At 45.9% G+C, this 10,274-nt stretch overlaps 1 protein-coding gene across 1 annotated transcript in view; it reads left to right on the top strand.

Annotated features, from left to right (window-relative positions):
- The first annotated feature begins 284 nt into the window (after nt 1-284).
- The window catches only part of JCAD (junctional cadherin 5 associated), a 32,473-nt gene continuing 22,483 nt past the window's right edge, over nt 285-10,274 (top strand). The window contains exon 1 of the mRNA XM_058830945.1: nt 285-423. The gene's annotated coding sequence lies outside the window, so the exon portion shown is untranslated. The remainder of the gene's footprint in view (nt 424-10,274) is intronic.

Below are 10,274 nucleotides of genomic sequence, written 5' to 3'. Positions count from 1 at the left end.
ACAGCAAGTTTTGGAAAGGTCTGCTCGTGTCCCTCTCCATCCTTGACAGACCCGCCTTCCCATCTGCAGTTTTTACTTGTGCTGCGAAAGTTGATGTCGTTCATCTCGGCTGAGCCATGAGATGTGCTCGGCTGTGCAGAGAGAGAGAGAGAGAGAGAGGGCAGGAGCTGCCCGTTCAACTTGCCGGGGAAAACCCGCCGCCTCCCGCGGTGCCCGGTGCGCCGCTGCCCCGCGGAGCCGCCCGCGGGCGGGGCGCGGAGGGACGGGCGGGGCGCCGGGACCGTCCCTCCTTCCTTCCCTCCTTCCATCCCTCCTTCCCTCCCTCCCCGGCCCGCCCCGCCCGCCGCGGGCTCGGCGCCTCCCGCAGCCGCTGAGCGCGGCGGCCCCAGCGGCAGCCGCGGGTCGTGCGCGGCCGCCGGAGCGGTGAGTCCCGGCGGGCCGGGGAGGGGGCGGCGGGCGGCCGGGGGAGGCGGGAGGGGGAGGACGGCGGCGCTCGGAGGCGTCCCGGAGCGGACGGCGGTTCGCGGCAGTGGGGGGCTCATCCCTCGCGTTCGCATCCTTTGCACCTGCTCACTCTTCTCTCCCCCCGTGAGCGCCGTCTCTGGCGGGGCTCTCTGCCGGCATCCCCCCGGGAGCTCGCCCTCAGCCGAGGTCCCGGGGAAGTTGCTCGGTGCCGCTCGCCGGAGCCGCTCTCCTTCATTCACCAGCGGTCGCTGTGGTCCCCTGCGCCCGGGAGCGGGGCTCCGGCTGCGGCTCGGTGCCGGCTCTCACCGACCCCAGAGGATGTGGCACCAGGGTCTGAAACACCAAGTGCCGCCCCTCTTGGTGGTAATCTGTACTCCGATATTTGCACGGTGGTCAAATGGCTCTTTGGGTTATTTTACTTTATGGTGGCTGTTTTAAACCGTGTCCTGCTGCAAAGGAGACAAAAACCCCAGCTGTTCTGTCAGAAGGAGATCTGTGCTGTTATGTCATTTCATAATTGCCTCAGAATTGCAAATCATGGCCTTAGTCTGCCACTGGATCTGTGCCAAAGAACTCTTGCATCTATTAAGGATGGGTGGTTGTTTGGGTTCTTTTCCCTTTCTTTATTTTTTTTTTTTTTTTTTTTTTTTTTTCTTTTTGGTCAAGAAGAAAGAATAATGCCTTTTTACTGGCGTGGACTCTACACGTTAAGTTACTCCAGCCCATGTCTTTAAGTGAACACACGATGTAACTGTTCTGAGTACTCAGTCTGATTCACAGAGTCAAGACATTAAATCTTGGCTAGCGACAATGAGAATTGTGTCCTGCTGAAAAGTATTCAACTGCACTTCTTTGCGTGAGCTGAAGCAGTTTCTCATTGTTACTTCAGAAGTTCCGATTCTGCCCAGAATGGCTGTTGCTTTTTGTGGGTAACAGACACAAGGAAAATAGCAACCTTCCGGCTTCAAACTAAACAATATCAGATTAATGACAGAGAATGAGCTCTGCAGATCAGAGATGCAGCCACTTGCAGAGCCTTCATTTGTGACAGCACTTGATTTGTAATCACAGAGGCTAGATCTACCCAACCCTCCTATGCTGTGCAGTTCTACCACTCACCATGGTACCACTTGGAGGAAAAAGTGTGGTCCTGCCAACTATTCCCTTTTCCATGGCAGCAGTCAGCAGGAGCAGGAGGCAGACTGCTGCCATGGGGTAGAGAAGCTGGGCATGGCTGTGCCCCTCAAGGCATGGTCATCTCTAAGCTGTGCTACCAGAGCACATTAGATTAGCACATTAAAACACCAATTTAGTCTGTCATTTCAAAGGCTGGGTCCTTCTGCATCCTCCCTTCCTATGCTGATATTCAGTATTTCTCCACACTGCAACACGTATTTGCCAGCTCTTGGAAAAGACGGACCTTTCAGGGTCTGCCAGGCTGTGTGTATCAACTGGCATATTACAGTACTATATTGTTCTTTAGATGCATAACTTCACTGGCCTCTTATGACCTAAAAAGCACACAGAAAATAAACAAGGGCATATTGTTCAGTGGGAAGGATGCGGAAAGTTCTTCTACATTAGCTGTTAGTTAGGGAAACATTACTTTTAAGTGTTTCTCCTGATTGTCAGAAGAATGACATGGCACATGCGAGCTTGTTTTTTGCCAAGCAAGCTCTATTTGGAAGGTGAGGCATTTCTGAACTTCTTGGTCACCTTGGAACTAGTTACGAGTACATAGCAAAGTCCTGCCCAAATCTTCTCCTCTAATTAATTTGGCCAGAGGCCATCCTAATTAACCTTGAGGGAGTTCAGGGGTAGGAGAGCTTGCTATAAAACAATTGTTCTCTTGTAATTTGCCGTTCACAATGTGTTGACCAAGCCACGAGCTGCATCTCTAAAATCCTCTGGGTCTCTTGCTGAGGCCATTACACCAGTTTATTTGTTTTTTAACAGATGTTGTTTTCTAATCCTTGAGTGGAAGGGTTATCTTGCTTTCTGCAACCTTGTTATTGTGCTTTGTTGCAAGGGCCAGTGGACTTGGGCTTGCTGGGGAAACTCACCAATTTCAGCTGTGAAGGAAGGGGTTGGTCAGTCTTTCAGCAGTCCTGATGCGATTGTTAAGGTCTCTATGTGAACTGATGGCATCTTTTCACATCTACCTAGAAATAACCCTCAGTTCTTCTGGTACTGGCAGTGCCTGCAGGGAACAAAAAGCCGCATTAGCCTCTTTGCCCATGAGTATTACAGTTAGGATATTAATGGAACTTGTCAGCCATAACTTGGACCGTCTCAAGTGGTGAGGCAAGGGAAAAAATCTGAGATAGTTGAAAAAAGGAAAAAAAAAGTTAAAGGCTGTGTTCTGCTCTTTGAAAGTGCTCATAGCACCCTGCAATTCACTAAGAGAATTTCAGGATGGTCCATCTTCCCCCTTGTGATGGTGACTGCTCACCTTGTTGGTCCAGAGAGCTTATCTGTGCCCAGGCTTACCCTTACTGGTGGGCAGCCCTGGCCAGCACACACAGTTCCTCAGCAGCACGGCATCAACTGTGTGTAGCCTTCTCAAGCATCTGTCTAGGTTTTTTCTGTGCTAATGCATAAAAATGCTACTTTGGCATTTTCTGGTAAAGCGAGGGGTTGGGGGGAAATCCTGCTGAGACTACCAGTCAGGACACACAGATCCCAGAAAGAAAGATCAAAGGCGTCTGTAACACAGGAAGAAGCAGAGGGTCAGTCCGGAAAAGAGGGCATTTGATTATATGTACAAGGGTAATATAAAAGGGATAACACACAGGAGAGGATGGTAGTGTGTGAAAATGAGTAAACAAACAGACGTGTGAGACTATGCTGAGAATTTATTTACTTCAGAAGACACAATCTTTATCTCTTTGAAAGGAGACCACACCAACCTTGGAACGGTTCTGCTCCCAGCCACATTTGTGAGCAGGAGAAAGTGTTTATTTATGGATCCCTCCTCCATGAGTCCTGGCCTGATGGGCTGGCCTGTCCTGCTGTGATTAGTAGGATGCTAATGTGTGTAATCCTTTTGATCACAGAGCCCAGGCTCTATAAGTCATGTCACTGTCACCTCAAAGAAGTTCAGCCATGTGATAGATCCCTTATTAAAAATTTTTGCTTTGAAAGATTTAATACAGTTATTATTGAGATCCTTTTTTTCTTTTTTTTCTTTTGTCTCGTACAGATGGAGAGCTTTTCTATTATAAAAAATACAAAAAATAATACTTATTCATGAAGTCCTGATGTGGGGAGCAGCTTATTAGGACTTTGCCCATAGGTATTTTAGGTGGGATGATTAGCCCATAATATCTTGATTTTAAGATGTGAGCAACAAATGTGATTCCCTGTGCTTTGTTTGTGCCCACCCAGAGTGGGCTGCTCCATACAAAACTGTAAACAGCATGGAAACATTCATCTGAGTTCTAAAAAATATCCTCTTCAGTTCCTTTTTGGGAGGCAAAGTGTTGACTAATTATGCTTTGTCTAATAAATGTACTATTTTGCTCTCCTGTTGTGACAGACAAAAGCTGTCATTTGAGGAAATTCACCATATGCTGCCAATTGGTGTAAGGACTGGTTATATCTGGAGCACAGAGTATCAGTGAGTGCTCTTTAACAATCGCTCCTTCTCTGAAAAAAATCTGGGCCAGTTTCAGTGGACTGATGTGCTGGTCTATCATCAGTGAAAGCAAGCTGTTGACATTTTGAAAAACAGCTAATACAAACAGTGGTATCTGTGCATGCTTGGACATATCCTCTCTCCCTGTTATGCATTTATATCTGTTTGGATGCTTAAGAGCCTCAGCCTATCAGTGCTCAGTCAGGCCTGGATTGCTCCATGGCAAATTTAAAAATCAAACTTATTTCGGATACCGACTCCGATCCATATACAGTCGGACATGTTTTTCAGCATTGTGTGAACACAATACTCAAACACCCATGTTACTTTAAAAAAAAAAAAATTCTCTCTGTCTCTCTCTCTACCATTTTTTCTTGGCAAATGTGAGAAAGCAGAGTCTGAAACCTCCTAACAAACGGCAGCACCTGAAGAGCAGCCATCACTCGTCGAGATCTGCCCCGAGAGATGCTGTGCACTCTCATGGTGGGTTTGCAGATGCATCTGCACCAGTGAGATACAAGACAGGAATAACTACCTTCTAAGAGTCAAATCAACTCTTTAAGACTTGTTCCTCTCCTCCTCCCTACTTCCTAATTTTATTGGAGACACATTGTATCATTAATTTGTTCTCTGGCACAGTGCCTCCAGGATTTCAGTGAGGTCTTTTTGCTCAAAGAATGCAAAGGATGTGAGCTGTAATTTTCACTGTCTGTGAATCTCTGTGTTAGAGAAAAAATGTGAACTCTCCTGCCTGCAGGTAATGAGAGTTAAACACAAAAATTCACATATTTCTTTTTAATTTCTTTGAGGTGAATGGGAGGGACTGGCCTGGGAAGACATGCAGAGCCAACATAAAGTTGGCTTATCTTCCAGCAATGACTTTGGCATGTCTTCCTCCCATGTAGTCTGCAGAGTTGATTATACATGTAGCACTAGTGGCTTTGAAGCCTTCAGTACAGCATTGACGGTAATGGGAACTTTTTGAAGCCCTGCCTGGTGCGTATCCAAGATCTGATAAGAGTCCTTTGGTCAGGACCCCATTCTGGTGCCTCTGCTCATCTGCTGCCTCTTCTCTGCTCAGGAGCCTTCAGCCCATAGTGTGTGTTTTGTGTCTCAGCCTCCCTGTCCCTCCCATCCCTTGAGAAGAAGCAAAGTTTCTTTTTCTAACCCTGTGCCAGACCTGCTCCCCCTTAGCACCCCCCTCGCTCTTCCCTGCAATGCAGAGATGTCAGGAAAGGAGGATGCAAGGAGACTTGCAGCAGAGGGGCTGGGGATGGAGGGGAAAGTCACATTTTATTTGAGGTGAGGGGGCTGGTTGTAACACAGAGAGACTTGCACAAAAGAGTTTTGACTTTCTTGGAAATATGTGGGGCATGCCAACAAAACAATAAATTTTTTAGGGGGAAAGTAGAGGAAGAATATTAAAAAGTTTAGTTTCCACCCCGAATCCCTTGTTTCTGAGGAAGGATTGCTTTATCTGCACCACTTCTGATAGATGTTCATTCATTCTGTTCTTGAAAACCTGTATTGATTCACAGCCTGCCAGAATAAACAGTGCATAACTATCATTATGGCTAGACAGTTCCTCTCAATATTTAATCTAAATCACCCTTGCTGCTCCCTAAGTCAGTCCCTTTGGTTATCCACATCTGCAGGGAGTAGGACAAGATTATTGCAGCCTTTTAGCAGCCTGACATATTTAGAACTTGTTATTGTCTCTCGTTCTCTCACCCTCATTTCTCCACACCTTTCTTCCAAGTAAACAAGCCCATTTCTTGTACCCTCTTCTCTAGGGGTCACACTTGGCTAAATTTTCTATCATTCCCATGAGCATCTTGCTTGAGGAAGGACTGGAACTGGATATAGGGCTGAGAGGAGTAAAGAGCCTGATGCGTGATGCTCCTCTTGATGTAACTCCAAGCTTATTCACTTGTGTGCACCAAGCCCTGCACTGTTCTTATCACAAAACCGTAGGATTGTAAAACTTGGAAAAGTTCTCTAAGATCTTTGAGTCAAATGATGTCATCCCCCTTTGTGACTCTAGCCCCAGAGACTCTTCTGCTGTATGCTCCATTTTGTTTTGCTTGCATCCTTCTTCTTCATGTTTTTTTACACCTGCCTGTATTGAATCTCAGTCATTCATTTCAGACTGGGTCTCTGATTTATTAAGATTTTATTCTAATTTTAATCCCTGAAAATGCTCATAGCATTCCCTAGAGATTTGTGATTGTAATCTTCCTCCTAATTTACAAGTCATTAATGGAAATACCGAATAGAACAAGACCCCAGGCACAGCCCTTATGTGTCTTTTCAAGTTGACATTGGACTTGCTACTGTTCCTTGAGTACAGATTTGAAGCATTTGTATGCCTGCCCACTGAGTAAATTGTACCTCAATTGTATTCACCTGGTTTGCATATAAGACTATACATGCATTAATCAAAGCTTTCCTCATTCCAACGTGTGACTTCTACTGTTTTTTCCTCCCTAGTCACTATGCTCCCAGCTCCATCAAAGAAGAAAATTAAATAGATTAGGCTTAATTTGTTCTTGACAAGTCTGTATTTTCTGTTTTCTCATGACTATTGTGTGGGAGTGGATGCAGCTGCAGTGCAAGGCGGCAAGCAGGGAGATGGAAACTCTTCTTGGATCGCACACTTGCTCCTGCTCCACAATAAATCAACACTTGTTATAAGTATTTACAAGGGAATTGAGTAATAATTTGTCTGATTTGATATCAAAGCAAGGCTGTTTGGTCTGTGATACCCCAGATCTGTCTCCTTCCCCCTTTTGTTTGAAGTTAGATAACATATTTGCCCTTCATTCATCCTTTGGGAATTTCTAGAAGGTATTTACTCATGGCTTGAAGGCAGCCCTGACTAGTTCTCTACTCCCTCCTTACTCCTAGCCTGTGCTTCATTAAGCCCCATCAAGTTGGATACATCCAACTTGGATTAATGTTCTTTAATCTCTTTTTCCTGTGTTCTAGAGTATCTTTGCATTTTATAGCTAAAACTTGGTCATAGTGAACATTATTGTTGAAGGCTCTTCAAACACTTTTAATAATAAATAAAGATAATAATTTTATCTTTCCCGATGGAGTGTGTCTCTATAAGACAGTGATGTGATGGTGGTTGTTTCCGTAGCAGAGGGCAAGGGCATGGCTTTGGGGTGGCTGCATGCACAGCATCACTGCAGCCTGCTGGTTACAGTCCCATCTGACTTTATTGTCCTGCAAAAGATGAAATTAGCAAGGTAAAAGCCTTGTTTAATGTGCTTTTGATAGGCTGTTTTATATGCACACATGCAAAACGAGAGTGAGAAAACAGGAGCAATTAAAATGTCCAAAGCCTTAGATATCCTCCTGGGATGTAGCTCAGGGTTATATTTAGAGCAAGTATCACCATCTAGTATTAAAACAACCGTAAGAACCTGTTTTCCATTGCTCTAGTCTGTCAGGCTTTTATCTCTTGATCTGAGACTTTCAGGTTGTGTCTGTCTCTCAGGCTAGGTTTATTTTAATATTGTCAGCTAAACCAATTCAACCATTTCCAAGAAGAACTAGAGGGGAGGAGAGAAGGAATGTTGTTTTTCCAATATTAGAAAGGGGAAAGAAAATAAATGTTCCGGTTTTTTGATTGAGAGCTGCATGCCATCATGTTCAGGAGCTGGATCTATGGTGACAAGGCTTGGAGGCATCTGTGTGTGTTCTTAGCAGACTCATCTCTGTTTTGAGTTATTCCATTTTCTGAAGACTTTTCTCCCCATCCATCAGCACACCCCAGCCTCTGGTGCTGAGCAGCCCACTGGTGACCCAGCCCTGTGCTCACGCCCTCGCTGCTCCAAGGGATGTGCCAGCAGAGCATGGCCCTGTGTAGCCCTGGCCCAGGGCTGTGCTGCTGGAGTGGGATCATCCCTGTAATGACAGCTTCTTCCAGGTATAGGTGAGATGGGTCTCAAATCTGGGAGCAGAGAGCAGGCACAGAAGTGTAGACAGGACAGGAAATGTTCATCAGGAGAACGAAGAAATTGGGGTGATGGATGCAAACTGAAGACTGGCCAGCAGAAGCTCTAAGGGGTGCAGGAGGAAGGATGGGCTGACTGCCACAGTAGTGGGTTCTGTGGGAAGAGTGGCTCAACTGGTGGGACCAGGAGACAGGAGGGCAGAGAAGGGATCCTGGAGGAGAGAGGGAGGACAGCAAGGATTGGGTGAGTGTGGGAAGGAGGAAATGAAGGCACTGGGCTGCATAATGGTGAGGAGTTAATAGGGGTGGGGGGATATGTGGCTTCCTGGACAAGTGTTGGTGTTGGATTAGCTGGACAGAAGGATGGAGGAAAGCACAGTACGCAAATTACTGCAACCAGCTTTTTTGGCTCATCCCATGTCTTCATTGTGTGGACAGCTATTTGCCACACTTAGGTTCATGTGCAGAGGCAGTAGGTTCTTACAGCAGTTGCTTTGAATATACCTAGTTCACTTTTAAAGCTGAGTCCTTCAAAAAATCAGGTTGTAAGCACTTCATACTGGGTGTCTAGAATGGAGAGGGTTGTTTTCACTTTAGTCTGTCTGCATAAATGCTCTGTCTGGCACATGTCTGATATGAAATGGGAATAATGTCACCCAGACGTGAGTGAAGATAAGCTAATTTAATGTGTGACCCATCTAGATAATACACTTTGTAATTCAGATGCCTGTTAGTAACTACGTCTTCCAAGCAGTGTTTGAATAGCTGCTGTAGAGACAGCCCAGGAGGAATTACCATCACCTAGCCTGCACACCAGTCGAGGCCAGAGTCCTGCAGAATTCAGTAGCCTTAAGTCATGTAATTAAAGACCACAGCAAATTTTGTGTCCATGCAGGGTGCCTTGATTTTGGAAATTCTTGATGTTGTATGCTTCCTTTTGCACTATGAATCATGTTCCTTCAATATTTTCTTTTCTTGAAAGTTGTACAAAATCATTTACATTATTGTTATAAATAGTTCTGCAGAGATGGGCAGGGAAAATCATGCCCAAGAAGGACTTCATGTGTTGAATTCAGCCAGTTAAAGGGTTACCACCTTCCCCTACATTTCAAGTAGTGGAGGGCAGGAGAGATATTACAGAGGGCAGACAGAACCGAATCCTCTGTCACATCTGGTCTGCCACCCAGTCCGTGGCTGCTGTGCCAGGATGCTCTCTGGAGCTCGGGCTAAAGAAAGGAGCCTGCCAAGTGGCTGCTCAGAGCACCATGAAGGGAGCATTCAATGCCATGCAAGTAATTTCAGAGCATGGAGGTAAGACCTGCTTATTCTGCCATTGGTGCAAGTGTTAGCATCCATCATCACTGGTACTGGTGATGATACAGATGGTGGTGCTACCCAACCCCCACTCCCCCCCCAGAATAATAAGGCTTGGGAACCCCTGCCACTGAAAAAAACTACAGACATATCATAAATAGAAAACAAGTGTTTCCCCCATTGAGAATGAGTTCCAGAAGCAGCTCAGAGGAAACTAGCACCACATTTCTTCAGGGTGTTTTTCAGGAGTGCTTTGGGCTTTTCTCAGACCGGAGGTGAGATTCGTGCTCATGGACAGAGCACCTCAAGGTGAGGTGCTCTGATGACGTTTCCATCTGGTGATCCCATTGTGTCCCGCTTGCTCAGGCTGTGGGTCTCCATTGTGTCTGTCCACATGGGGGCTGATGCTGATTTCCGCTGTTCACGCTTGTTTCTTTGCATCTCAGAGTGCTGTTGAGAAGTTTCCAGAGAAAAGCTTGGCCCCTGTTTCCAATGTAATGCAGAGTTGTACTGGCTGTCGGGGACAAGTCGGAAACACTGGCAAGATAGCAGGCATCCTCAGGAAGCAAATCCTATCAGAAAGCACTGATGTCATTGGCAAACAAAACAAATGAGGGCTGGAAAAACAAACTGTTTTGCAGTGTTGTTGATCTTCCCTCAAATTAGAAGCTCTGCACACTCTTTACTCTGAGGTCCAGTCTGACAGATTATTTACATGGCAATACTGCAGCAATGGTTTTGTTACTCCTGCCAATCCAATTACTTTGACTTTATTTTTTTAGGTTTATTTATCTCAGGGAGGGTGGGGTGAGTGTCCCAGAACTCTAGCCGGATTCAGAAAGCTGGCCAGCATCCTTGCAGATGATGGGTGCTGACATGGTTGACGTCCTGCAA

Source organism: Poecile atricapillus, chromosome 2, assembly GCF_030490865.1.
Source record: "Poecile atricapillus isolate bPoeAtr1 chromosome 2, bPoeAtr1.hap1, whole genome shotgun sequence".
Taxonomy (NCBI): domain Eukaryota; kingdom Metazoa; phylum Chordata; class Aves; order Passeriformes; family Paridae; genus Poecile; species Poecile atricapillus.
Note: the sequence above shows the minus strand (reverse complement) of the source record. Positions and strands in the feature narration are given on the sequence as shown.